General features: G+C 41.2%; 1 pseudogene; it reads left to right on the plus strand.

Annotated features, from left to right (window-relative positions):
• LOC116358843 (zinc finger protein 721-like) overlaps window positions 1–26,969 on the plus strand; it is an 83,692-nt pseudogene that overhangs the window by 53,877 nt on the left and 2,846 nt on the right.

Consider the following 26,969-nt stretch of genomic DNA (forward strand, 5'->3'; position numbering starts at 1 on the left):
GCTGTAGGAATGAAGATCAGACAGTGAAGAGACTCCAGGGATGGTGATGAAGGATGTAGGAATGAAGATCAGACAGTGAAGAGACTCCAGGGATGGTGATGAAGGCTGTAGGAATGAAGATCAGACAGTGAAGAGACTCCAGGGATGGTGATGAAGGCTGTAGGAATGAAGATCAGACAGTGAAGAGACTCCAGGGATGGTGATGAAGGATGTAGGAATGAAGATCAGACAGTGAAGAGACTCCAGGGGCGGTAATGAAGGCTGTAGGAATGAAGATCAGACAGTGAAGAGACTCCAGGGACGGAGATGAAGGCTGTAGGAATGAAGATCAGACAGTGAAGAGACTCCAGGGATGGTGATGAAGGCCGTAGGAATGAAGATCAGACAGTGAAGAGACTCCAGGGATGGAGATGAAGGTGAAAACCTTGTGAAGACTTACAGAAAACATTTGACCTCTGTCATTGCCAACACAGGGTATATAACAAAGTATTGAGATAAACAATGTGATTTTCTGGATTTTTTAAAATCATTTTGTCTGTCATAGTTGAAGTGTACCTATGATGAAAATTACAGGCCTCTCTCATCTTTTTAAGTGGGAGAACTTGCACAATTGGTGGCCGACTAAATACTTTTTTGCCCCACTGTATGTTAATCTCTAGGAGACAGAACAAGTCTCCTTCCTGAGCGGTATGACGGCTGTGTGGTCCCATGGTGTTTATACTTGCGTACTATTGTATGTAAAGATGAACATGGTACCTTCAGGCGTTTGGAAATTTCTCCGAAGGATGAACCAGACCTGTGGAGGTCTACAATTCTTTTTCTGAGGTCTTGGCTGATTTCCACATGATGTCAAGCAAAGAGGTACTGAGTTTGAAGTTAGGCCTTGAAATAAATCCACAGGTACACCTCCAATTGACTCAAATTATGTCAATTAGCCTATCAGAAGCTTCGAAAAATATGTCATTATTTTCTGGCATTTTCCAAGCTGTTTAAAGGCAAGGTCAACATAGTGTATGTAAACTTCTGACCCACTGGAATTGTGATACAGTGAATTATAAGTGAAATAATCTGTCTGTAAACAATTGTTGGAAAAATGACTTGTGTCATGCACAAAGTAGATGTCCTAACCGACTTTCCAAAACTATAGTTTGTTAACAAGACATTTGTGGAGTGGTTGAAAACCGAGTTTTAATGACTCCAACCTAAGTGTATGTAAACATCCCTGTATATAGTCTCCACATTGACTCTGTACTGGTACCTCCTGTATATATCCTCCACATTAACTCTGTACTGGTACCTCCTGTATATAGCCTCCACATTAACTCTGTACTGGTACCCCCTGTATATAGCCTCCACATTAACTCTGTACTGGTACCTCCTGTTAGCCTCCACATTGACTCTGTACTGGTATCTCCTGTATATTACCTCCACATTGACTATGTACTGGTACCTCCTGTATATAGCCTCCACATTAACTCTGTACTGGTATCTCCTGTATATAGCCTCCACGGTGACTCTGTACTGGTACCTCCTGTATATAGCATCCACATTAACTCTGTACTGGTATCTCCTGTATATAGTCTCCACATTGACTCTGTCCCGGTACCCCCTGTATATAGTCTCCACATTGACTCTGTACTGGTACCCCCTGTATATAGCCTCCACATTGACTCTGTACTGGTACCCCTGTATATAGCCTCCACATTGACTGTGTACTGGTACCCCCTGTATATAGCCTCCACATTGACTCTGTACTGGTACCTCCTGTATAAATAGCCTCCACATTGACTCTGTACTGGTACCCCCTGTATATAGCCTCCACATTGACTCTGTACTGGTACTTCCTGTATACAGCCTCCACATTAACTCTGTACTGGTACCCCCTGTATATAGCCTCCACATTGACTCTGTACTGGTACTTCCTGTATACAGCCTCCACATTAACTCTGTACTGGTACCCCCTGTATATAACCTCCACATTGACTCTGTACTGGTACTTCCTGTATACAGCCTCCACATTAACTCTGTACTGGTACCCCCTGTATATAGCCTCCACATTGACTCTGTACTGGTTTAAATAATGCAAAAACAACGTGTCGGAGAAGTAAATAAATGGCAATATGTGCCATGTAAAAAAGCTAACGTTTGAGTTCCTTGCTCAGAACATGAGAACATATGAAAGCTGGTGGTTCCTTTTAACATGAGACTTCAATATTCCAAGGTAAGAGGTTTTAGGTTGTAGTTAATATAGTATTTATAGAACTATTTCTCTCTATACCATTTGTATTTCATATACCTTTGACTATTGGATGTTCTTATAGGCACTCTAGTATTGCCACTGTAATAGTATAGCTTCCGTCCCTCTCCTCGTCCCTACCTGGGCTCGAACCAGGAACACATCGACAACAGTATTGATTTTAAGAAAGGCATTGGTGTTTATGGTTAGGTACACATTGGAGCAACGATACGCACCGCATCGACAAGACATGCTAGATAAACTAGTAATATCATCAACCATGTGTAGTTATAACTAGTGATTATGATTGATTGTTTTTTATAAGAAGTTTAATGCTAGCTAGCAACTTACCTTGGCTTCTACTGCATTTGCATAACAGGCAGGATCCTCGTGGAGTGTAATGAGGCAGGTGGTTAGAGCGTTGGACGAGTTAACTGTAAGGTTGCAAGTGTGGATCCCCCGAGCTGACAAGGTGAAATTCTAGCGTTCTACCCCTGGACAAGGCAGTTAACCCACCGTTCCTAGGCCGTCATTGAAAATAAGAATGTGTTCTTAACTGACTTGCCTAGTTAAATAAAGATTAAATAAAGTTGAAACTTGAAATCGGCCCTAATTAATCGGCCTACGTCTAATATGAAGTATGTCAGTTTCAATGTTACGGTCTTTGATTTAATTATATTTTTGAAACTCAGGCTGTGTGTGTTTATCTGCGTCATTCCTTGATCATTCCTTGTGGTCCTGTTGCTCAGTTGGTGGAGTATAGTGCTTGTTAAACCAGGGTAGTGGGTTTGATTCCTGGGACCATCCATATGTTAAGTGTTTGCAAACATGACTGCAAATCCCTTTAGATAAAAGTGTCTGCTAAATGGCAGATATATCCACTGATTATACCAAACATTTTGAACACCTTCCTAATATGAAGTTGGACCCTCCTCTTTCTCCCTCAGATTAGCCTCAATTCGTCGGGGCATGGACTCTACAAGGTGTCGAAAGCTTTCCACAGGGATGCTGGCCCATGTTTACTCCAATGCTTCCCACAAAAGTTGGCTGGATGTCCTTTGGGTGCAGGGGAGGCTCCTCAGAGGAGGAAGGGGAGGCTCCTCAGAGGAAGAAGGGGATGCTCCTCAGAGGAGGAAGGGGAGGCTCCTGAGAGGAGGAAGGGGAGCTTCCTCAGAGGAGAAAGGGGAGGCTCCTGAGAGGAGGAAGTGGAGGCTCCTGAGAGGAGGAAGGGGAGGACCCTCCTCAGTGATTTTCATAAAAATAAAAATGATAAAACATGTAAAAAAGTTTAATCCTTTTTAGATATTAGAAATTACGGTACGTTCTTTCCAATACAAAAGTGTAGTGTAATGTATTGTTTCCAAACTGCGTTACCCACTCCAGACAGCAGATGGCGACGAGCGTCTTTCAGGTGATGATTCTCCGTGACGTATAATGGACTGGACGGACGCTTCTTCAGGAACAACAACGCGGTTACTCTTTCAACCACCTCGGTAGCTTGCTAGCCAACATAAAAGTGAAAGATTGACGCTTTAGACAATCTTAATGTACATTATATAATCTCAGTGTTTTAAACACAGTTCTGTTGACGTATTAACTGGTTAACTGTAACCTAATTTGCAAACTTGTTAAAGATTGATGCTGAGCCTAGCACTAGGCTATTCGCTAATGCTAACTCGCTAGCTAACATCCCTGACCATGAGTTCATTAAAGTACTCATCCCCTGCTATAGAAGAGGAGGTCTGCTGTTTGCAGAAAGAAGCTCTGGCAATGAACATTGAAGAAGAGGATGAGGTTACAGTGAAAGAAGAGAAAGAACCTTTTAGAATGAAAAAGGAGGAAGAGGAGACTGTTATAGTGAAGGAAGAAGATGCTGTTATAGTGAAAGAACATTTCAGAATGAAAAAGGAGGAAGAGGAGACTGTTATAGTGAAGGAAGAAGATGCTGTTATGGTGAAAGAACATTTCAGAATGAAAAAGGAGGAAGAGGAGACTGTTATAGTGAAAGAACCTTTTAGAATGAAAAAGGAGGAAGAGGAGACTGTTATAGTGAAGGAAGAAGATGCTGTTATAGTGAAAGAACATTTCAGAATGAAAAAGGAGGAAGAGGAGACTGTTATAGTGAAGGAAGAAGATGCTGTTATGGTGAAAGAACATTTCAGAATGAAAAAGGAGGAAGAGGAGACTGTTATAGTGAAGGAAGAAGATGCTGTTATAGTGAAAGAACATTTCAGAATGAAAAAGGAGGAAGAGGAGACTGTTATAGTGAAGGAAGATGATGCTGTCTCAATAAAGGTGAAGGAGGAAGACATTTTGGGAGTGAAAAAGGAGGAGACAGAATATCCGATTACCATCAGTGAGTACTGTCTTAAAAACAGGGGCACAAACTATGCAGTTGTTGAACTAATGTGTGGTCTTTAAGGGGCATTCTACTGAAGTACTACCCTTGAATATGTTGTTCAGTACTGTAGGAATGGTTAAAGGGTCAATCTGCCATTGGTTCATATATTTTCGGGACTTTTCAATTAGATGTATTGAATTCTCCATGTTGTCTATATTAAAGTTCCCCTCATCTAGTATAACAGGCTTTTAAATTCAATATTGAAGCATATGTTCTACTTAAAATATCAAAGGGAGTTTACTACTCATTTTGTTGTTCTCGTTCACACAGGAGAGAGACATGACTATGGTGGATCCTCTGGGGAGCCTCAACAACATCCTGATGCTGACGAGGCAGAGAAGAGTCTCTCCAGATCAGAACACCAGATGGTACAGCTTGGTCTGGTCTAGCATACAGCTTGGTCTGGTCTAGCATACAGCTTGGTCTGGTCTAGCATACAGCTTGCTCTCTCTGGGCTGGGTTTCTGTAAAGCACTTCATGACAACAGTGGCATCAGCATCCATAATGATGTGCGTCTGTGTCCCCTCTTTATGGTTACCAGGACAACGCTAGCCCTTCCTCCCTCCCGGAGTCCCTGTGTCGTGCCTCTCCTGGTAGCACCTTATTGCTGGGTATGAAGAGGTTGTCTGTGCAGCTGGTGGACTGCAGGAAAACAACAGGGCTGAGTGGAACTGTGAGAGGAGGAGAAGAGAAGAAAGGATCAGATTTGACACATCAAAGTAAGTGCTGTAGTTTAGTTTGAACAAATACAATAGATCTGCCCACTGGTATCTGTTACCAGGACAACCAGCAGAGTTCTGTTAGTTGACAGGAAGATAGACTGGTATCTGTTATCAGGACAACCAGCAGAGTTCTGTTAGTTGACAGGACGATAGACTGGTATCTGTTATCAGGACAACCAGCAGAGTTCTGTTAGTTGACAGGAAGATAGACTCGTGTATATGGATGTTATGAATATCATAACACTGAAAAAGGATTCTGCCAATGAAAAGAGAGAAACCAATTGACCATATAAAACCTTGATGAAAGTTAGCTTTGGAGAGAAAGTTTCAATGATCCGATGTAAGGTGCTTGTTTTACAAAAACTTTTCCTTAAAACATTATGGGTGTTACATTGCCTGTCCCAGTCAAACCCCCTATCTTTACAAGACTGTAGAACAGGCAAACTAAACTCAAGACTTTGGTAATTAATTAACTAATACTGAAGAAAAGCTGTGATCAGGCTGCCCACTCAAACAAAAGCTTCAAACTGTAACCAGTGCTGGCAACCTTGTTCAGGTTATCAATCAACCTACCAGGGTAGTGACAAACAGTAGAGGTATGAAATCATCAACATGGTTTGATCATATCTTTACTAATGCTGCAGAAATGGGTTTTAAAGCAGTATCCAGATCCATCAGATGTAGTGATCACAATATAGGAGCCATGTCCAGGAAAACCACCGTTCCAACGGCTGGGACTAATATTGTGTATAAGAGGTCATACAATTTTATGTAGTGATTCCTATGTTATTGATGTAAATAATATTTGTTGGTCTGTGGTGTGTAATGATGAGCAACCAGACACTGCCCTTGACACATTTCAAACTGCTTATCCCAGTTACTAATAAGCAGCACCCATTAAGAAAATGACTGTAAAAACTGTTAAATCCACGTGAATTGATGAGGAATTTAAAAAATGGTATGATGAAGAGAGAGGCAAAAGAGATGGCATATAGGTCTGGCTGAATAACTGATTGGCAAAAGTATTGCAAATTGAGAAATCATTTGACTAAACTGAATAAAAAGAAGAAACTACACAATGAACCAAAGATAAATGACATGAAGAATGAAACTTATTGTAACGGTCAATGAGTGAATGGGTGTGGAGTCAGGCGCAGAGAGCAGAGGATATGGGGAAAAACACGCTTTAATGTCCAACCAAACAAGGTACAAATGGTAACACCAAACATAGGCGTAAATAAACTCCATTTAAGTCTTAACTCTGGTAAAATATCTGGACAGCGAAATAAAAACAACAGACACGAACACCTCTCACAAAACAGGAGACAAGCAAACAGAAGACAAGCCCACACAAACAGAAGACAGCTCCACACAAACAGAAGTGGGCGAAACGAACTTACCACCCTAACAACCAAACAATGAACAGGTGAAAACAATTAGACAAAACCAAACGAAAAAGGATCGGTGGCAGCTAGTAGACCGGCGTCGCCACCCGAACGGGGAGGGGAGCCACCTTCGGTAATATTCGTGACACCTATTGCAAATTGAGATATGTGACTAAACTCAATATAAAGAAGAAACTACACTATGAAACAAAGATAAATGACATGAAGAATGATAGTAAAAATCTTTGGAGCATCTTCAATGAAATTTTGCGCAAATAAAATCAACAATGACAAGTCACTGGTGTCTGACAACGTGGATGGAAAATTGAGGATAATAGTGGCCGATATGGCCATTCCTATTGGCCTTTTCTTTAATTGAAGCCTACTAGAAAGTGTGTGCCCTCAGGCCTGGAGGGATGCTAAAGTCATTCCACTACCCAAGAATAGTAAAGCTCCCTTTACTGGCTTAAATAGCTGACCAATCAGCCTGTTACCAACCCTTACAATTTTGGAAAAAAAATATTTGATCTGATACAATGCTATTTTACAGTAAACAAATATAGACTTTCAGCTTATAGGGAAGTTCATTCAACAAGCACAGCACTTACAAATGACCGATTGGCTGAGAGACATTGATGATAAAAATGGCTTACCCCCTGCTATATTGTGGATAAAGAGTTTTTCTTTTAAAATGTAACCTTTATTTAACTAGGCAAGTCAGTTATAAACAAATTCTTTTTTTCAATAATGGCCTAGGACTGCCTTGTTCAGGGACAGAGTTTTTTACCTTGTCGGCTCAGGGTTTCGATCCAGCAATCTTTCGGTTACTGGCCTACCGCTCTAACCACTAGGCTACCTGCCGCCCCAGAGCTACCTGTCTAACAGAACACAGAGAGTGTTCTTTAATGGAAACCTGTACAACAAAATCAAGTTTGAATCAGGAATTCCCCAGGGCAGCTGTTTGGCACCTACTTTTTTCAATCTTTACCAACAACATGCCAATGACATTTGAGTAAAGCCAGTGAGTCTATGTATGCGTTGACTCAACACTCTACATGTCAGCTACTACATCGACTGAAATGACTGCAACACTTAACATAGAGCTGCAGTTAGTTTCAGAATGGGTGTCAAGGAATAAGTTAGTCCTAAATATTTCTGATTACCTTAAAACCTCTTGGTATTAGGGGGCAGTATTTACATTTTTGGGAAAAAAACGTCCCCGTTTTAAACGGGATATTTTGTCAGGAAAAGATACTAGAATATGCATATAATTGACAGCTTTGGATAGAAAACACTCTAACGTTTCCAAAACTGTAAAGATATTGTCTGTGAGTATAACAGAACTGATGTTGCAGGCGAAAGCCTGAGAAAAATCCAATCCGGAAGTGCCCCAGGTTTTGAAAGCGCTGCGTTCCAATGACTCCCTATATGGCTTTGAATGTACCATCAACGAGCTTATGCTTTCTACGTATTCTCCAAGGTGTCTACAGCATTGTGACGTAGTTTTACGCATTTCTATTGAAGAATAGCCGTATGGGGGCACATTGCGTAAGTGGTCACATGGTGGCTCCGAGATAGATTCTCGCGTAAAGTGCAGAAGTAGCCATTACTCCAATCGGTCCTTGAGAAAAAGGAATTGTCCCGACGGATATATTATCAAATAGATATTAGAAAAACACCTTGAGGATTGATTCTAAACAACGTTTGCCATGTTTTTGTCGATATTATGGAGCTAATTTGGAATATTTTTCGGAGTTGTGACCGAAAATAATAATAATATTTTGGGAAAAAATTAACTTTGGCTGTCTACCTGGGGGTCTCGTGAGTGAAAACATCCGAAGTTCATCAAAGGTAAACGATTTCATTTGATTGCTTTTCTGATTTCCGTGACAAGTTTGCCTGCTGCTAGCAAGGCATAATGCTATGCTAGGCTATTATAAACTTACACAGATGCTTGTCTAGCGTTGGCTGTAAAGCATATTTTGAAAATCTGAGATGACAGGGTGATTAACAAAAGGCTAAGCTGTGTTTCACTATATTTCACTTGTGATTTTCATGAATAGGAATATTTTCTAGGAAGATTTATGTCCGTTGCGTTATGCTAATTAGTGTCAGATGATGATAACGGTCCCGTTCACGGGCTGGGTGTCACTACAGGTTAAGTTACATGGCCTACTAATATTATTAAAACCGAAAGGATGAGAGTAGAATAGATAGAGTAGCGCTTCCAGACACATTCTAAACATGATGTCTTAAAGGAGGACTGTAGCATCTAATGATGAAACATTATGGAGTCTTAAAGGAGGACTGTAGCATCTAATTTTGAAACATTATGGAGTCTTAAAGGAGGACTGTAGCATCTAATGATGAAACATTATGGAGTCTTAAAGGAGGACTGTAGCATCTAATGATGAACCATTATGGAGTCTTAAAGGAGGACTGTAGTATCTAATGATGAAACATTATGGAGTCTTAAAGGAGGACTGTACCATCTAATAATGAAACATTATGGAGTCTTAAAGGAGCCTTGTAGTATCTAATGATAAAACATTATGGAGTCTTAAAGGAGGACTGTAGTATCTAATGATGAAACATTATGGAGCCTTAAGCTTTAATTTGTGGTATTGCACTTGTGAATGCATGAAAGTGAAATATTTCTAAAAAAAATAATATTATATTTTATATATATTTTGCACTCTGCAATTTCACCGGATTTTGTTGAAATGTTCCGCTAGCGGAATCCCTAGCCATAACAGGTTTTAATGTGTTTGAGCCAATCAGTTGTGTTGTGACAAGGTAGGGGTGGTATACAGAAGATAGCCCTATTGGGTAAAAGACGAAGTCCATATTATGTCAATAGCAGCTCAAATAAGCAAAGAGAAACAACAGTCCATTACTTTAAGGACCACCACAAGAATGGAAGATCCAGAGTTACTTCTGATGCATAAGTTCATTAGAGTTACCAGCCTTAGAAATTGCAGCCCAAATAAATGCTTCACAAAGTTCAAGTAACAGACACATCTCAACATCATCGGTTCAGAGGAGACTGCGTGAATCAGGCATTCATGGTCGAATTGCTGCAAGGAAACCACTACTAAAGGACACCAATAAGAAAAAGAGACTTGCTTGGGCCAAGAAACACGAGCAATGGACATTAGACCGGTGGATATCTGTCCTTGGGTCTGATGAGTCCAAGTTTGAGTATTTGGTTCCGAACGTGTCTTTGTGAGACGAGGAATAGATGAACAGATTATCTCCGCATTTGTGGTTCCCACCGTGAAGCATGGAGGAGGAGATGTGATGGTGTGCGGGTGCTTTGCTGTTGACAATGTCAGTGATTTATTTATTCAAGTCACACTTAACCAGCATGACTACCACAGCATTCTGCAGGGATATGCCATCCCATCTGGTTTGGGCTTAGTTCCACTGTCATTTGTTTTTCAACAGGACAATGACCCAACACACCTCCAGGCTGTGGAAGAGCTATTTGACCAAGAAGGAGAGTGATGGAGTGCTGCATCAGATGACCTGGCCTACACAATCCCCTGACCTCAACCAAATCGAGATGGTTTGGGATGAGTTGGATTGCAGAGTGAAGGAAAAGCAGCCTACAAGTTCTCATCATATGAGGGAACTCATATAAGACTGTTGGAAAAGGATTCCAGGTGAAACTGGTTGAGAGAAAGCAAGGGTGGCAACTTTTGAAGAATAAAATATATATTTTGATTTAACACTTGTGATTCCTACATGATTCCATGTGTTTTTTAATCATTTTGATGTCTTCTCTATTATTCTACTATGTACAAAATAGTAAAAATAAAGAAAAACCCTTGAATGAGTAGGTGAGTCCAAACTTTTGACTGGTACTGTACATTAGATTCCCTGACAACAGCTCCAGTGGACATTCCTGCAGTCAGCATGCCAATTGCCCGCTCCCTCAGAGATCTGTGGCATTGTTGTGTGACCAAACTGCACATTTTCGAGTAGCCTTTTATTATCCCCAGCACAAGGTACTCCTGTGTAATAACTAAGCTGTTCAATCAGCTTCTTGATATGCCACACCTGTCAGGTGGATGGATTATCTTGGCAAATAATACATGTTGGCTGACAGGGATGTAAAAAATTCTGCAAACTTTTTTTTCAGCTCATGAAACATCCAACACTTTACCTTTTGCGTTTATATTTTTGTATAATGTAGTTCCTATCAGTTTTAGGAACATTTACCCAAATATTTCACCTTATTTTTTTACCCAAAATATGACATCAGCGATAATCAAAATGTTGAAAATCTGTGAAACACGAGCAATGGACATTAGACCGGTGGATATCTGTCCTTGGGTCTGATGAGCATCTGAACATCTGTGAATGTCTAAATAAGAAATTGGTCCATTTAAACAGCAATGTGTCAAACCCTTTCAACAACGGGGAGATGTTACTGATGTGCTTTGTATCTTCGACATAAAAACAAGTTTTGGACTTCCACACAAAATTACTTCTTTAGTTATTTTATGTTTAAGGAAGTGTGTAGGTCACATTCTGTATCATACAGCTATGAATGTTATATATTTAGAACCACCTGTTCAATTGGAATCCAGCGACATTCACAGGAGAGAAGCCTTACCACTGCTCCCAGTGTGGAAAGTGTTTCAACCAGAGAGTAAACCTGAAACAACATGAGAGAATACACACAGGAGAGAAGCCTTACCACTGCTCCCAATGTGGAAAGTGTTTCAACCAGTCGGGGGAGCTGAAACTGCATGAGAGAATACACACGGGAGAGAAGCCTTACCACTGCTCCCAATGTGGAAAGTGTTTCAACCAGTCGGGGGAGCTGAAACGGCATGAGAGAATACACACGGGAGAGAAGCCTTACCACTGCTCCCAATGTGGAAAGTGTTTCAACCAGTCGGGGGAGCTGAAACTGCATGAGAGAATACACACGGGAGAGAAGCCTTACCACTGCTCCCAATGTGGAAAGTGTTTCAACCAGTCGGGGGAGCTGAAACGGCATGAGAGAATACACACGGGAGAGAAGCCTTACCACTGCTCCCAATGTGGAAAGTGTTTCAACCAGTCGGGGGAGCTGAAACAGCATGAGAGAATACACACGGGAGAGAAGCCTTACCACTGCTCCCAATGTGGAAAGTGTTTCAGCCAGTCGGGGGAGCTGAAACGGCATGAGAGAATACACACAGGAGAGACGCCTTACCACTGCTCCCAGTGTGGAAAGAGTTTCAACCGGAAAGAGAACCTGAAAGCTCATGAGAGAATACACACAGGAGAGAAGCCTTACCACTGCTCCCAATGTGGAAAGTGTTTCATCCGGTCAGGGGAGCTGAAACGACATGAGAGAATACACACAGGAGAGAAGCCTTACCACTCCTCCCAGGGTGCAAAGCTTTTGCCCATTTAGGAAGCCTGAAAGAACACATTAGACTGCACACAGAGGAGAAGGCTTAGAAAAGCTCCGACTGTGGGAAAACATATTTCTCATAACAGTGATTTAAACGTCATTAGAGAATCCACACAGGAGAGAGAAATTACTTCTCTTAGCGTGTATGTTGATATTTCACATCACATTGACTTAAAATTCATCAGAGGACATACACAGTGCTCCCGTTGTCTTATATTGTTGACTGACAATGTGTTTACCTGTCTTTACCAGATGAAATTAAATGGTACAGGGTATACTCAAACATATATTTGTTTGTTTTTATTAGAAAACATGAATTGAATATGGAGTCTGTCAGTTTGAATATAAAGGAGATCAGGTTCCTTCTTTTAAATTGTCCTTTTTTTTAAACGCTTTGTGTGTGTTTAACTGGGTGTGTCATTCCTCCAGCACTACAGATAATCAAGTGATATTTGGATGTGATGCATTAGTTCCATTGTTGACATTTGCATTGTTGGCCCACTGATTATTTAATTAAATGAAAATGTTCAGACTCTGTAATGGAAAATGTAAATTGTTTGTGTGTCCACATAACTGAGTATGTGACTAACCTTGTGAAACTGTCCTATTATAATCTCCTGTTCTTGGGACTATCATTATGTGTTGCAAACCAGCTGCACCTGCACCTGCATCCTTGTATGAATAAAGTCCCTCCCAGGAACAGGAAACTATAAAGATATGTGCTAATCACTCAATGCTTCAGTAATTCAGACTGTCTCCACTGCGCTGTGTAACTCTGTTATTCTCTCTGAGCTCAGAAATAAAGAATCTTGGTTTGACTTGGACTCCAGCAGATCCTTATTTTATAATATCCACCACAACTCTCCCAAGGATTGCTGTTTATTATTGTCTCAATGAAGAGTTCCTCTTCCGACTTTCCTGGTGGCATTTACAAACCTCCCACTGGTTGAATAAACGCTGTTAACCGAATGATGAGATTATTATTTTATTTGTCAAGCAAGCATCGATCATCATGTCACCAGAATAAGAACCTCAAAATGTATTGGAAAGGAGCATCAAGCTCATCACATGCACTTTCACCACCCTGTGAAGTTCATAACTTATTTCATCTGTAGCCTAATAAACTACATGGTTTCTCAAGTCATAGTGGGAGGACCACACAACATATCATGTGACTCCAAGTTAACTTTTTTTATTTTATTTTATTTTACCTTTATTTAACCAGGTAGGCAAGTTGAGAACAAGTTCTCATTTACAATTGCGACCTGGCCAAGATAAAGCAAAGCAGTTCGACAGATAAAACGACACAGAGTTACACATGGAGTAAAAACAAACATACAGTCAATAATGCAGTATAAACAAGTCTATATACAATGTGAGCAAATGAGGTGAGAAGGGAGGTAAAGGCAAAAAAGGCCATGATGGCAAAGTAAATACAATATAGCAAGTAAAATACTGGAATGGTAGTTTTGCAATGGAAGAATGTGCAAAGTAGAAATAAAAAATAATGGGGTGCAAAGGAGCAAAATAAATAAATAAATAAAAATTAAATACAGTTGGGAAAGAGGTAGTTGTTTGGGCTAAATTATAGGTGGGCTATGTACAGGTGCAGTAATCTGTGAGCTGCTCTGACAGTTGGTGCTTAAAGCTAGTGAGGGAGATAAGTGTTTCCAGTTTCAGAGATTTTTGTAGTTCGTTCCAGTCATTGGCAGCAGAGAACTGGAAGGAGAGGCGGCCAAAGAAAGAATTGGTTTTGGGGGTGACTAGAGAGATATACCTGCTGGAGCGTGTGCTACAGGTGGGAGATGCTATGGTGACCAGCGAGCTGAGATAAGGGGGGACTTTACCTAGCAGGGTCTTGTAGATGACATGGAGCCAGTGGGTTTGGCGACGAGTATGAAGCGAGGGCCAGCCAACGAGAGCGTACAGGTCGCAATGGTGGGTAGTATATGGGGCTTTGGTGATAAAACGGATTGCACTGTGATAGACTGCATCCAATTTGCTGAGTAGGGTATTGGAGGCTATTTTGTAAATGACATCGCCAAAGTCGAGGATTGGTAGGATGGTCAGTTTTACAAGGGTATGTTTGGCAGCATGAGTGAAGGATGCTTTGTTGCGAAATAGGAAGCCAATTCTAGATTTAACTTTGGATTGGAGATGTTTGATATGGGTCTGGAAGGAGAGTTTACAGTCTAACCAGACACCTAAGTATTTGTAGTTGTCCACGTATTCTAAGTCAGAGCCGTCCAGAGTAGTGATGTTGGACAGGCGGGTAGGTGCAGGTAGCGATCGGTTGAAGAGCATGCATTTAGTTTTACTTGTATTTAAGAGCAATTGGAGGCCACGGAAGGAGAGTTGTATGGCATTGAAGCTTGCCTGGAGGGTTGTTAACACAGTGTCCAAAGAAGGGCCGGAAGTATACAGAATGGTGTCGTCTGCGTAGAGGTGGATCAGGGACTCACCAGCAGCAAGAGCGACCTCATTGATGTATACAGAGAAGAGAGTCGGTCCAAGAATTGAACCCTGTGGCACCCCCATAGAGACTGCCAGAGGTCCGGACAGCAGACCCTCCGATTTGACACACTGAACTCTATCAGAGAAGTAGTTGGTGAACCAGGCGAGGCAATCATTTGAGAAACCAAGGCTGTCGAGTCTGCCGATGAGGATATGGTGATTGACAGAGTCGAAAGCCTTGGCCAGATCAATGAATACGGCTGCACAGTAATGTTTCTTATCGATGGCGGTTAAGATATCGTTTAGGACCTTGAGCGTGGCTGAGGTGCACCCATGACCAGCTCTGAAACCGGATTGCATAGCAGAGAAGGTATGGTGAGATTCGAAATGGTCGGTAATCTGTTTGTTGACTTGGCTTTCGAAGACCTTAGAAAGGCACGGTAGGATAGATATAGGTCTGTAGCAGTTTGGGTCAAGAGTGTCCCCCCCTTTGAAGAGGGGGATGACCGCAGCTGCTTTCCAATCTTTGGGAATCTCAGACGACACGAAAGAGAGGTTGAACAGGCTAGTAATAGGGGTGGCAACAATTTCGGCAGATAATTTTAGAAAGAAAGGGTCCAGATTGTCTAGCCCGGCTGATTTGTAGGGGTCCAGATTTTGCAGCTCTTTCAGAACATCAGCTGAATGGATTTGGGAGAAGGAGAAATGGGGAAGGCTTGGGCGAGTTGCTGTTGGGGGTGCAGTGCTGTTGTCCGGGGTAGGAGTAGCCAGGTGGAAAGCATGGCCAGCCGTAGAAAAATGCTTATTGAAATTCTCAATTATGGTGGATTTATCAGTGGTGACAGTGTTTCCTATCTTCAGTGCAGTGGGCAGCTGGGAGGAGGTGTTCTTATTCTCCATGGACTTTACAGTGTCCCAGAACTTTTTTGAGTTAGTGTTGCAGGAAGCAAATTTCTGCTTGAAAAAGCTAGCCTTGGCTTTTCTAACTGCCTGTGTATAATGATTTCTAGCTTCCCTGAACAGCTGCATATCACGGGGGCTGTTCGATGCTAATGCAGAACGCCATAGGATGTTTTTGTGTTGGTTAAGGGCAGTCAGATCTGGGGAGAACCAAGGGCTATATCTGTTCCTGGTTCTAAATTTCTTAAATGGGGCATGTTTATTTAAGATGGTTAGGACTAAGATGTGAACTAAGATGTGATTGTTATCATTAAGGAGTTTCCACAGCCATTTCTCACTTAGACATTTTTACTGACACAAAAAGACAAACAAATTGTCAAACGGAGTAACAAATCGTCTGTCAGCATTTATAAAAGTGTACAGGCATATCCTGTTTCCGTCAGCCCGGGTCATTACTTTTGAAATGGTTGGATCAATATCCACCTTCATGATGTGGATGAAGCCTGATTTGGAATGTCTGAGTAGTTCTATATGATGTCATAATACACCCCTCTGATAATCAAGTGATATTTGGAATGTCTGAGTAGTTCTATATGATGTCATAATACACCCCTCTGATAATCAAGTGATATTTGGAATGTCTGAGTAGCTGATATCCCATTTTATGGGGTCACTCCACAGTTAAGGCTGTACATTGCCTATACAAAGTCTACACTTTGCTCCTTTCATATTTATTTTGATCCTTATAAACTCCCCAGTCCCTGCCAGTGACAACCATACCCATAACATGATGCTGCCACCACAATACTTATTGTGTGGTTAATGTGTGGTCTATCTCCAGGTCATCAGACTGTTAAATAGTCACCTCTAGCCGGCCTCCACCCAGTACCCTGCCCTGAACTTAGTCACTGTTACTAGCCGTCTACCACCCAGTACTCCACCCTGTATTCTAGTCAAGGCTCATCCTATATAACTACTACTGTACACACCTTTTATATTCATATACGGTCCCTAATGTCTAGACACACCATCATATACATTTTAAACTAATTGTATATATTTATATTTCCAGAATCTGACATTCCTTGTTCTACCATTTCAATATTTCTAAATCCTTCAAATGAATTGTAGGGAAAATCAGTAGGTCACACAAATGACTATTTCTAAACAAAGATAATAGACCAGTAGAATGGGAGAGGTTTCTTATACTATCTTGACTTACTCAGTGAAGAGACTCCAGGGACGGTGATGAAGGCTGTAGGAATGAAGATCAGACAGTGAAGAGACTCCAGGGATGGTGATGAAGGCTGTAGGAATGAAGATCAGGCGGTGAAGAGACTCCAGGGATGGTGATGAAGGCTGTAGGAATGAAGATCAGACAGTGAAGAGACTCCAGGGGCGGTAATGAAGGCTGTAGGAATGAAGATCAGACAGTGAAGAGACTCCAGGGATGGTGATGAAGGCTGTAGGAATGAAGATCAGACAGTGAAGAGACTCCAGGGGCGGTAATGAAGGCTGTAGGAATGAAGATCAGACAGTGAAGAGACTCCAGGGACGGAGATGAAGGCTGTAGGAATGAAGATCAGACAGTGAAGAGACTCCAGGGGCGGTAATGAAGGCTGTAGGAATGAAGATCAGACAGTGAAGAGACTCCAGGGACGGAGATGAAGGCTGTAGGAATGAAGATCAGACAGTGAAGAGACTCCAGGGATGGTGATGAAGGCTGTAGGAATGAAGATCAGACAGTGAAGAGACTCCAGGGATGGAGATGAAGGTGAAAACCTTGTGAAGACTTACAGAAAACATTTGACCTCTGTCATTGCCAACACAGGGTATATAACAAAGTATTGAGATAAACAATGTGATTTTCTGGATTTTTTTTCTCATTTTGTCTGTCATAGTTGAAGTGTACCTATGATGAAAATTACAGGCCTCTCTCATCTTTTTAAGTGGGAGAACTTGCACAATTGGTGGCTGACTAAATACTTTTTTGCCCCACTGTATGTTAATCTCTAGCAGACAGAACAAGTCTCCTTCCTGAGCGGTATGACGTCTGTGTGGTCCCATGGTGTTTATACTTGCGTACTATTGTATGTAAAGATGAACATGGTACCTTCAGGCGTTTGGAAATTTCTCCGAAGGATGAACCAGACCTGTGGAGGTCTACAATTCTTTTTCTGAGGTCTTGGCTGATTTCCACATGATGTCAAGCAAAGAGGTACTGAGTTTGAAGGTAGGCCTTGAAATACATCCACAGGTACACCTCCAATTGACTCAAATTATGTCAATTAGCCTATCAGAATCTTCGAAAAATATGTCATTATTTTCTGGCATTTTCCAAGCTGTTTAAAGGCAAGGTCAACATAGTGTATGTAAACTTCTGACCCACTGGAATTGTGATACAGTGAATTATAAGTGAAATAATCTGTCTGTAAACAATTGTTGGAAAAATGACTTGTGTCATGCACAAAGTAGATGTCTTAACCGACTTGCCAAAACTATAGTTTGTTAACAAGACATTTGTGGAGTGGTTGAAAACCGAGTTTTAATGACTCCAACCTAAGTGTATGTAAACATCCCTGTATATAGTCTCCACATTGACTCTGTACTGGTACCTCCTGTATATAGCCTCCACATTAACTCTGTACTGGTAACCCCTGTATATAGCCTCCACATTGACTCTGTACAGGTACCCCCTGTATATAGCCTCCACATTAACTCTGTACTGGTACCTCCTGTATATAGCCTCAACATTAACTCTGTACTGGTACCTCCTGTATATAGCCTCCACATTAACTCTGTACTGGTATCTCCTGTATATAGCCTCCACGGTGACTCTGTACTGGTACCTCCTGTATATAGCATCCACATTAACTCTGTACTGGTATCTCCTGTATATAGCCTCCACATTGACTCTGTACTGGTACCTCCTGTATATTGTCTCCACATTGACTCTGTACTGGTATCTCCTGTATATAGCCTCCACATTGACTCTGTACTGGTACCCCCTGTATACAGCCTCCACATTGACTCTGTACAGGGACCTCCTGTATATAGCCTCCATATTGACTCTGTACTGGTACCTCCTGTATATAGCCTCCACATTGACTCTGTACTGGTACCCCCTGTATATAGCCTCCACATTGACTCTGTACCGGTACCCCCTGTATATAACCTCCACATTGACTCTGTACTGGTACCCCCTGTATATAGCCTCCACATTGACTCTGTACTGGTACCCCCTGTATATAGCCTCCACATTGACTCTGTACTGGTACATCCTGTATAAATAGCCTCCACATTGACTCTGTACTGGTACCCCCTGTATATAGCCTCCACATTGACTCTGTACTGGTACCCCCTGTATATAGCCTCCACATTGACTCTGTACTGGTACCTCCTGTATATAGCCTCCACATTGACTCTGTACTGGTACCTCCTGTATATAGCCTCAACATTAACTCTCTACTGGTACCTCCTGAATATAGCCTCCACATTAACTCTGTACTGGTATCTCCTGTATATTACCTCCACATTGACTCTGTACTGGTACCTCCTGTATATAGCCTCCACATTGACTCTGTACAGGTACCCCCTGTATATAGCCTCCACATTAACGCTGTACTGGTATCTCCTGTATATTGCCTCCACATTAACTCTGTACTGGTTTAAATAATGCAAAAACAAAGTGTCGGAGAAGTAAATAAATGGCAATATGTGCCATGTAAAAAAGCTAACGTTTGAGTTCCTTGCTCAGAACATGAGAACATATGAAAGCTGGTGGTTCCTTTTAACATGAGACTTCAATATTCCAAGGTAAGAGGTTTTAGGTTGTAGTTAATATAGTATTTATAGAACTATTTCTCTCTATACCATTTGTATTTCATATACCTTTGACTATTGGATGTTCTTATAGGCACTCTAGTATTGCCAGTGTAGTATTGCCAGTGTAACAGTATAGCTTCCGTCCCTCTCCTCGTCCCTACCTGGGCTCGAACCAGGAACACATCGACAACAGCCACACTCGAAGCAGCGTTACCCATCGCTCCACAAAAGCCGCAGGCCCTTGCAGAGCAAGGGGAACAACTACTCCAAGTCTCAGAGCGAGTGACGTTTGAAACGCTATTAGCGTGCGCCTGCTAACTAGCTAGCCATTTGACATTGGTTACACCAGCCATTAGGCTGATAGGCATGAAGTCATAAACAGCGCTGTGCTTGCGAAGAGCTGCTGGCAAAACGCATGAAAGTGCTGTTTGAATGAATGCTTACGAGCCTGCTGCTGCCTACAATCGCTCAGTCAGACTGCTCTATCAGATCATAGACTTAATTATAACATAACACACAGAAATACGAGCCTTTGGTCATTAATATGGTCGAATACGGAAACTATCATTTCGAAAACAAAACATTTATTATTTCAGTGAAATACAGAACCGTTCGGTATTTTATCTAAAGGGTGGCGTCCCTAAGTCTAAATATACTTGTTAAATTGCACAAACTTCAATGTTATGTCATAATTACTTAAAGTCCTGGCAAATTAGTTCGCAATGAGCCAGGCTGCCCAAACTGTTGCAAATACCCTGACTCTCCGTGCAATGAACGCAAGAGAATTGACACATTTTCACCTGGTTAATATTGCCTGCTAAACTGGATTGCTTCTAGCTAAATATGCAGGTTTAAAAATACATACTTCTGTGTATTGATTTTAAGAAAGGCATTGGTGTTTATGGTTAGGTACACATTGGAGCAACGATACGCACCGCATCGACAGGATATGCTAGATAAACTAGTAATATCATCAACCATGTGTAGTTATAACTAGTGATTATGATTGATTGTTTTTTATAAGAAGTTTAATGCTAGCTAGCAACTTACCTTGGCTTCTACTGCATTTGCATAACAGGCAGGATCCTCGTGGAGTGTAATGAGGCAGGTGGTTAGAGCGTTGGACGAGTTAACTGTAAGGTTGCAAGTTTGGATCCCCCGAGCTGACAAGGTGAAATTCTAGCGTTCTACCCCTGGACAAGGCAGTTAACCCACCGTTCCTAGGCCGTCATTGAAAATAAGAATGTGTTCTTAACTGACTTGCCTAGTTAAATAAAGATTAAATAAAGTTGAAACTTGAAATCGGCCCTAATTAATCGGCCTACGTCTAATATGAAGTATGTCAGTTTCAATGTTACGGTCTTTGATTTAATTATATTTTTGAAACTCAGGCTGTGTGTGTTTATCTGCGTCATTCCTTGATCATTCCTTGTGGTCCTGTTGCTCAGTTGGTGGAGTATAGTGCTTGTTAAACCAGGGTAGTGGGTTTGATTCCTGGGACCATCCATATGTTAATTGTTTGCAAACATGACTGCAAATCCCTTTAGATAAAAGTGTCTGCTAAATGGCAGATATATCCACTGCTTATACCAAACATTTCGAACACCTTCCTAATATGAAGTTGGACCCTCCTCTTTCTCCCTCAGATTAGCCTAAATTCGTCGGGGCATGGACTCTACAAGGTGTCGAAAGCTTTCCACAGGGATGCTGGCCCATGTTTACTCCAATGCTTCCCACAAAAGTTGGCTGGATGTCCTTTGGGTGCAGGGGAGGCTCCTCAGAGGAGGAAGGGGATGCTCCTCAGAGGAGGAAGGGGATGCTCCTCAGAGGAGGAAGGGGAGGCTCCTGAGAGGAGGAAGGGGAGCTTCCTCAGAGGAGGAAGGGGAGGCTCCTGAGAGGAGGAAGGGGAGCTTCCTCAGAGGAGAAAGGGGAGACTCCTCAGAGGAGGAAGTGGAGGCTCCTGAGAGGAGGAAGGGGAGCTTCCTCAGAGGAGAAAGGGGAGGCTCCTCAGAGGAGGAAGTGGAGGCTCCTGAGAGGAGGAAGGGGAGCTTCCTCAGAGGAGAAAGGGGATGCTCCTCAGAGGAGGAAGTGGAGGCTCCTGAGAGGAGGAAGGGGAGGACCCTCCTCAGTGATTTTCATAAAAATAAAAATGATAAAACATGTAAAAAAGTTTAATCCTTTTTAGATATTAGAAATTACGGTACGTTCTTTCCAATACAAAAGTGTAGTGTAATGTATTGTTTCCAAACTGCGTTACCCACTCCAGACAGCAGATGGCGACGAGCGTCTTTCAGGTGATGATTCTCCGTGACGTGTAATGGACTGGACGGACGCTTCTTCAGGAACAACAACGCGGCTACTCTTTCAACCACCTCGGTAGCTTGCTAGCCAACATAAAAGTGAAAGATTGACGCTTTAGACCATCTTAATGTACATGATCTAATCTCAGTGTTTTAAACACAGTTCTGTTGACGTATTAACTGGTTAACTGTAACCTAATTTGCAAACTTGTTAAAGATTGATGCTGAGCCTAGCACTAGGCTATTCGCTAATGCTAACTCGCTAGCTAACATCCCTGACCATGAGTTCATTAAAGTACTCATCCCCTGCTATAGAAGAGGAGGTCTGCTGTTTGCAGAAAGAAGCTCTGGCAATGAACATTGAAGAAGAGGATGAGGTTACAGTGAAAGAAGAGAAAGAACCTTTTAGAATGAAAAAGGAGGAAGAGGAGACTGTTATAGTGAAAGAACCTTTTAGAATGAAAAAGGAGGAAGAGGAGACTGTTATAGTGAAGGAAGAAGATGCTGTTATGGTGAAAGAACATTTCAGAATGAAAAAGGAGGAAGTGGAGACTGTTATAGTGAAAGAACCTTTTAGAATGAAAAAGGAGGAAGAGGAGACTGTTATAGTGAAGGAAGAAGATGCTGTTATAGTGAAAGAACATTTCAGAATGAAAAAGGAGGAAGAGGAGGCTGTTATAGTGATAGAAGAGAATGAACCTTTTAGAGAGGAAGAGGATGCTGTCTCAATAAAGGTGAAGGAGGAAGATATTTTGGGAGTGAAAAAGGAGGAGACAGAATATCCGATTACCATCAGTGAGTACTGTCTTAAAAACAGGGGCACAAACTATGCAGTTGTTGAACTAATGTGTGGTCTTTAAGGGGCATTCTACTGAAGTACTACCCTTGAATATGTTGTTCAGTACTGTAGGAATGGTTAAAGGGTCAATCTGCCATTGGTTCATATATTTTAGGGACTTTTCAATTAGATGTATTGAATTCTCCATGTTGTCTATATTAAAGTTCCCCTCATCTAGTATAACAGGCTTTTAAAATTCAATATTGAAGCATATGTTCTACTTAAAATATCAAAGGGAGTTTACTACTCATTTTGTTGTTCTCGTTCACACAGGAGAGAGACATGACTATGGTGGATCCTCTGGGGAGCCTCAACAACATCCTGATGCTGACGAGGCAGAGAAGAGTCTCTCCAGATCAGAACACCAGATGGTACAGCTTGGTCTGGTCTAGCATACAGCTTGGTTTGGTCTAGCATACAGCTTGGTCTGGTCTAGCATACAGCTTGGTCTGGTCTAGCATACAGCTTGGTCTGGTCTAGCATGCAGCTTGTTCTGGTCTAGCATACAGCTTGCTCTCTCTGGGCTGGGTTTCTGTAAAGCACTTCATGACAACAGTGGCATCAGCATCCATAATGATGTGCGTCTGTGTCCCCTCTTTATGGTTACCAGGACAACACTAGCCCTTCCTCCCTCCCGGAGTCCCTGTGTCGTGCCTCTCCTGGTAGCACCTTACTGCTGGGTATGAAGAGGTTGTCTGTGCAGCTGGTGGACTGCAGGAAAACAACGGGGCTGAGTGGAACTGTGAGAGGAGGAGAAGAGAAGAAAGGATCAGATTTGACACATCAAAGTAAGTGCTGTAGTTTAGTTTGAACAAATACAATAGATCTGGTATCTGTTACCAGGAAGATAGACTGGTGTCTGTTACCAGGATAACCAGCAGAGTTCTGTTAGTTGACAGGACGATAGACTGGTATCTGTTATCAGGACAACCAGCAGAGTTCTGTTAGTTGACAGGAAGATAGACTCGTGTATATGGATGTTATGAATATCATAACACTGAAAAAGGATTCTGCCAATGAAAAGAGAGAAACCAATTGACCATATGAATGAAAGTTAGCTTTGGAGAGAAAGTTTCAAGATGATCCAATGTAAGGTGCTTGTTTTACAAAAACTTTTCCTTAAAACATTATGGATGTTACAGTCAACCCCCCTATCTTTACAAGACTGTAGAACAGGCAAACTAAACTCAAGACTTTGGTCATTAATTAACTAGTACTGAAGAAAAGCTGTGATCAGGCTGCCCACTCAAGCAAAAGCTTCAAACTGTAACCAGTGCCGGCAACCTTGTTCAGGTTATCAATCAACCTACCAGGGTAGTGACAAACAGTAGAGGAATGAAATCATCAACATGGTTTGATCATATCTCTACTAATGCTGCAGACATTAAAGCAGTATCCAGATCCATCAGATGTAGTGATCACAATATAGGAGCCATGTCTAGGAAAACCACCGTTCCAAAGGCTGGGACTAATATTATGTGTTAATATTAGTTATGTGTTAATATGTTATTGATGTAAATAATATTTGTTGGTCTGTGGTGTGTATTGAGGAGCAACCAGACACTGCCCTTGACACATTTGAAACTGCTTATCCCAGCTACTAATAAGCATGCACCCATTAAGAAAATGACTGTAAAAACTGTTAAATCCACGTGAATTGATGAGGAATTTAAAAAATGGTATGATGAAGAGGGAGGCAAAAGAGATGGCATATAGGTCTGGCTGTATAACTGATTGGCAAACCTATTGCAAATTGAGAAATCATGTGACTAAACTGAATAAAAAGAATAAAGTACACAATGAAACAAAGATAAATGACATGAAGAATGATAGTAAAAATCTTTGGAGCATCTTCAATGAAATTTTGCGCAAATAAAATCTACAATGACAAGTCACTGGTGTCTGACAACGTGGATGGAAAATTGAGGATAATAGCAGCCAATATTGCCATTCCTATTTGCCTTGTCTTTAATTTAAGCCTTCTAGAAAGTGTGTGCCCTCAGGCCTGGAGGGAAGCTAAAGTCATTCCACTACCCAAGAATAGTAAAGCTCCCTTTACTGGCTTAAATAGCTGACCAATCAGCCTGTTACCAACCCTTACAATTTTGACCAGATACAATGCTATTTTACAGTAAACAAATATAGACTTTTAGCTTATAGGGAAGTTCATTCAACAAGCACAGCACTTACAAATGACTGATTGGCTGAGAAAAATTGCTGATAAAAATATTGTTGGGGCTGTTTTGTTCTTTAATGGAAGCCTGTACAACAAAATCATGGTAGAATCAGGAATTCCCCAGGGCAGCTGTTTGGCACCTACTTTTTTCAATCTTTACCAACAACATGCCAATGACATTTGAGTAAAGCCAGTGAGTCTATGTATGCGGATGACTCAACACTGTACACGTCAGCTACTACAGCGACTGAAATGACTGCAACACTTAACATAGAGCTGCAGTTAGTTTCAGAATGGGTGGCAAGTAATAAGTTAGTCCTAAATATTTCTGATTACCTTAAGTTACATGGCCTCTTATGCTAATTCTGTAGTGGTATTGTTAGAGTGGGGTAAATATGAAGATTTTGTTGGTGCGCCAGGCAGGTATTAACCCTAGTTATTAAAGTTAGTTATTACCTATTATAACATTATTATTATTGTTATTAAATATTATTAAAACCGAAAGGATGAGAGTGGAATAGATAGAGTAGCGCTTCCAGGTAGTCACCGGGAAGTCATTTCAATTAACATGTGTGCCTTTTTAGAAGTTAAGTTGTGGAATTTCTTGCCTTATAAATTCTTTTTGGGATAGGGGGCAGTATTTTCACGTCCGGAGGAAAAGCGTTCCCAAAGTAAACTACCTGCTACCTGCCCAAAAGCTAGGATATGAATCAAATTGGTAGGTTTGGATAGAAAACACTCTAAAGTTTCTAAAACTGTTAAAATAATGGATGTGAGTATAACATAACTTATTTGGCAGGTTAAACCCCAAGGACAAACCATCCAAGAGGAATTTTTTGTTGTTGAGGTGACTGTTTTCAAATGTTTTTTTGTGGAACTTTTCTGTGGCACTTGGTTGCAGTTCCTATTGCTTCCACTAGATGTCAACAGTCTTTAGAAATTGAGAAATGAAGAAGTTCGGCTATTCAGAACGAGGGTCCAGCCTAGTGCTCTCTAATGTTTTGATGCGCGCTCCAGGTCACACGCTTCACGTTGTTTTTATCCGGTATTGAACACAGTTTATCCCATCTTAAATTTTCTTGATTATTTACGTTTTAAAATACCTAAAGTTGGATTCGGAAAGTTGTTTCAAATGTTTGGACAGCGTTTACAGGTAACTTATTAGATATTTTGTAGTCATGTTGGGCGAGTTGGAACCAGTGTTTTAAAAAAATCTAATGCGCCAAATAAATTGACATTTTGGAGATATAACGACGGAATTAATCGAACAAAAGGACCATTTGTGATGTTTATGGGACATATTGGTGTGCCAAAAGAAGAAGCTCTTCAAAGGTAAGGCACGAATTATATCGTTATTTCTGAGGTTTGTGTCGCGCCTGGCGGGTTGAAATATGATTGTCGTGTGTTTGTTTGATGGGGTGCTGTCCTCAGATAATCGCATGGTTTGCTTTTGCCGTAAAGCCTTTTTGGAATCTGACACGGTGGCTAGATTAACAAGAAGTTAACCTTAGCACTTGTGAATGCATGAAAGTAAAATATTTCTAATAAATAAATAAAATACTTTGCACTCTGCAATTTCACCGGATGTTGTCAACGTTCCGCTAGCGGAATCCCTAGCCATAACAGGTGTCAACGGACAAAAAATCTTAATAGAAAATATTCATATTCATGAAATCACAAGTGAAATATAGTGAAACACAGCTTAGCCTTTTGTTAATCACCCTGTCATCTCAGATTTAAAAATTATGCTTTACAGCCAAAACAAGACAAGCATTTGTGTAAGTTTATCGATAGCATAGCATTATGTCCAGCTAGCAGCAGGGAGCTTGGTCACGAAAATCAGAAAATCAATCAAATTAAATCGTTTACCTTTGATGAGCTTCGGATGTTTTCACCCACGAGACTCCCAGTTAGACAGCAAATGTTAATTTTGTTCCATAAAGATAATTTTTTATAGCCAAAATACCTCCGTTTATTCTTCACGTTTTGTTGAGAAATCCACCGGAAGTTGCGGTCACGACAACGCCGAAAAAAACCTCCAAATTAGATCCATAATATCGGCAGAAACATGGCAAACGTTTTTTATAATCAATCCTCTAGGTGTTTTTCAAATATCTATTCGATAATATATCAACCGGGACAATTGGCTTTTCACTAGGAGCGAGAGGCACAATGGCCGCCTTTGTCTATTACGCACAAATCACTCTGAGAGCCACCACCTGACCACTGACGCAATGTTGTCGTTCACGCTCATTTTTCAAAATAAAAGCCTGAAACTATGTCTAGTGACTGTAGACACATTAGGGAAGCCATAGAAAA

Source organism: Oncorhynchus kisutch, unplaced genomic scaffold (assembly GCF_002021735.2).
Source record: "Oncorhynchus kisutch isolate 150728-3 unplaced genomic scaffold, Okis_V2 Okis01b-Okis20b_hom, whole genome shotgun sequence".
Taxonomy (NCBI): domain Eukaryota; kingdom Metazoa; phylum Chordata; class Actinopteri; order Salmoniformes; family Salmonidae; genus Oncorhynchus; species Oncorhynchus kisutch.